At 42.6% G+C, this 3,778-nt stretch overlaps 1 pseudogene; it reads left to right on the top strand.

Annotated features, from left to right (window-relative positions):
- Window positions 1–357: 357 nt before the first annotated feature.
- Window positions 358–3,435, top strand: LOC131758222 (tubulin alpha-1C chain-like; annotated as a pseudogene).
- The last annotated feature ends 343 nt before the right edge of the window (window positions 3,436–3,778 follow it).

Genomic DNA, 3,778 nt, shown 5'->3' with positions numbered 1-3,778 from the left:
GCATGGGGTTTTGGAGGCTGGCAAACCTGGATTTGAGCCTCAGGTCGCATCTCTCTCTCTCTCTCTCTCTCTCTCTCTCTCTCTCTCCCCCCCACATGCACACACGCGTGAATACGCACCCACGAACTCTAAAGCACTGATATCCAAAACCATTTAGACTGCGCAAGTTCGGTGTCCTTCATTAACTCGGAAGACGTGAAGCCCGTCAAAGGAAAGAGGCAGTCGATGGGCGCAACAGTTGCGTTACGCTCGGCACCGTCCGTGGAAGAAGGCAGGGGTGTGTAACACATTTCACGGCTCCACATAAACGTATTTTAAATGAGTATATTTCAGAACATAAAATAGTAAGCTCGGCTGATGTGCCGACACAACATTGCTGTCACCTCCTCAGCTGCGCAGCCTTCCGTGAACTGTCAGACCTTCTCTGGGCTCCTGCCGCAGAGCTGTGACAGCACATACCATGCTTTATATGTGCACAGCACCCTCCTCCTCTCCTCAAACCCACGCTTCACGTCCTCCAATCTGGTTTCTAGCCAAACCTGTCCCCCAACTCTTGTACTGGTATGTTCACCGATATCTTGAAATTCCTGAATCCAAAGAATTCACATAACCCATTCTTATCCTACAGGACCATCTGGATGGATTTCTGAGTTTTGAAGCCTTCCAACCTCTTGACTTCTCTCTTCTCATCACACTCTCTAGGGTTTCCCCAAACCATCCTGACTTCTCTCTCCTGACTCCATTCCTTCTTTCCTAACAGCACCTGAACACTGCCCTCCTGAGAACTTGGCTTTGGCTGTCTTCTCTCCTCTCTCCGTGTTCTCTCCCTAGGTGATCTCATCAGCCCCCATGATATAAAAGACCATGTGTATGTTGAGGTCAACCAACAGCTCTGTTGGCAAGATCGGTGATGCTGCAGATCTACCTTGTCCAAAAGCGAACTCTGGATTCCTACTCCCAGGAATGTGTTCCTCCTCTAGGCTTCCCCTTCTACACATGGTACCAGCATTCTTTTGCTGTTCATTTAAGAAATCTACAAGTCATTCTTGGTTCTTCAGCATTCCCTACACTTCCCCCTCTTTACTCAATCACTCAACAACACCCACAAATTCTACCTCTAAAATATTTCTCTAATCTGATCATTCTCTATCTTCATTTCCACAATCATTCTGCTACAAGACAAAGCCATGTTTCACTAGAATGACTGCAACACATCAATAGCTGATCTGACAGAATTCCAGACCAACCTGGTGCCCTATCCCTGCAGCCACTTCCCTCTGGCCACATATGCCCCTGTCATCTCTGCCGAGAAAGCCTACCGTGACCGGCTAACTGTAGCAGAGATCACCAACGCCTGCTCCGAGCCAGCCAACCAGACGGTGCACTGCGACCCTCGCCGCGGCAAACGCACGGCTTGCTGCCTGTTGCACCGTGGCGACGTGCTTCCCAAAGATGTCAGTGCTGCCACCGCCACCGTCAAGACCACGCACAGCATCCAGTTTGTGGACTGGTGCCTGCCCCGCTGGCTTCAAAGTTGCCGTTAATTACCAGCCTCCCGCTGCGGTACCTGGCGGGGACCTGGCCAAAGTACAGCGAGCTGTGTGCTTGCTGAGCTACACCCCAGCCGTCGCTGAGGCCGGGGCTCGCCCGGACCACAAGCTTGACCTGATGCCCGCCAAGCGTGCCTCTGTTCACTGGCCCGTGGGTGAGGGCGCGGGGGAAGGAGAGCTTTCTGAGGCCTGAGGACATGGCTGCCCTTGAGAAGGATTATGAGGAGGCTGGAGCTGATGGTGTTGGGGGAGAAGAGGAGGGTGAAGAATATGAACCTGTCTGCTGTAATTTTACACTCTTGTCTTGGGACTGTCTCATTTGTATCCTGTGGAGCTGCCCATTGTGGCCCTATCTTGTCAATAAAAGTGATATTTCTGTAAAAAAAAAAATCCTTTTTAATGTTTTTTAAAACAGCTTTATTGAATATAACTGATATTAAAAAAACTGATATACAAAAAGACTGGGTATATTTAATGTTTATAATTTGATCTCTCTTCTCCTGCCTTTGAACCCGCCTCCTACCCATTCTCCATATTACAGTCAGGGTCATCTTAATGTTTGCTCCTCATAAGATCATTTTCAATTCACCTGGAATTTTCTTACTGATGCCTTCTCTACACTGATGAAGTAACTATGACATGACACCTTTTTCCTTTTATTTCCATTTTTCTTCTTGAAATATCTGCATTATTTCTAAATATTCATAAAACATTCACAGTTTTCCTTGGAGGTCATTAAAATACTGGTAAAATTAGCAGCAATATTTCAAAGTAAGCTTTCCTAAAGAGCCTCTGATTTAGGTTTAATAAGACAACTACTATCTTACTATCTAAAAATAAAATCCAATCATGGTTGCTAAGATATGATAATGCATTTCATTTATTTATATTGGATGAGTTAACATAAAGAAAATATAATGACATGTTTGTTTTCCTCTAGTAATTCTAAATAACTTTTTAACATTTAAGTGAAAGAAGATACATTTAGAAATACTTTTACAGTATGAATTCTTACTGAGAGATGTTCTTTTTCCTTCTGTTTTGAACACTCTATATTTTGGTTTATATGAGATCAATACATGTAAAAAAATCATATTAACTAAGAGCAGCATTTTCCCCTCATTATTTTGTTAAAATATAGAGACAGTTATTTTGGTTTCTGATGGGACCTGACTCTATTTATGTGATGCTTATAAAAGGATGATTCTTACTCAGCATCATATTGTTATGGGTGAGCATAAAAGTCTGTGTCTATAAGACTTTTTCTCAAACACATGTACACCTGAATATAAAATATAAATGGATAAATCAAGGGGTGAAATCAATCATTCAAGTTATCTGACGTTTCATAGGGATAAAATTGCAACTTTATTCTTTGAATATTTTATTGTTTGATACAAGAATTGTGTTTAGTCGACACTGTGAAATGGAAATAGTGACCTAAGGCAATGTAAAGAAAATTATTTCACTTCTGCACAATTACTCTCAAAATGTAGTCTAATCAACTGGTGCTATGTATCATACATAGACATCACCTTCATCACGTGTTTGCAAACGAAAGTGCAAATTACCTAAATACCTTCAAACAAAAATGGCATTTGAATACTCTTCACCTGACATCGGCGTTATCACTCATATTTACCGAATTCATCAAACATTTGCTCAGTTCTGCTGTTCTCTGTACACATGGTACAAAGTACAGAAAGTTATACTGTAACTAATAATGGTTGTTCAGGAGTCATTTATTTGTCTATGTTAGCTTAAGCAGCATGGTGTAACCTGGTGCTTTGTGGAAATGAAGTACGGGTTCATCAGACTGGTGGCACCTTCTGGAAGTCAGAGCGTGGCTTTGAGTGAAAGAAGCCGACAATTTACTTACCAATAGGGTCAGCAGGAATTCAAGGGTGGAATGAGGCATCCGTGACGCCAAATAATTTATCATCCAAACCAAGACACTTCTGAAAGGGAAAGAGGATAGTCAGCAATTGTGTCAAGACAACGGACACAAAGTGAGACTTTCCACACAAAACAAGAGGTAAGGTCACCCTAGGACAGTTTCACCCTAAGGAGATAGAGAGTCAAGATCAAGATAAAAATAAGTTATAGGAGGAATGACTATTTCTCAATTGTTGTCAGGTAACAGGTATCTAAACGATTGTCTCCAATGATAAATGAGACAGGAGGTTCCATTCTGCGATAAGGTTGCCAGGTACAATAGAGGACTCCAG

This window comes from Kogia breviceps, chromosome 6 (genome assembly GCF_026419965.1).
Source record: "Kogia breviceps isolate mKogBre1 chromosome 6, mKogBre1 haplotype 1, whole genome shotgun sequence".
Taxonomy (NCBI): domain Eukaryota; kingdom Metazoa; phylum Chordata; class Mammalia; order Artiodactyla; family Physeteridae; genus Kogia; species Kogia breviceps.
Note: the sequence above shows the minus strand (reverse complement) of the source record. Positions and strands in the feature narration are given on the sequence as shown.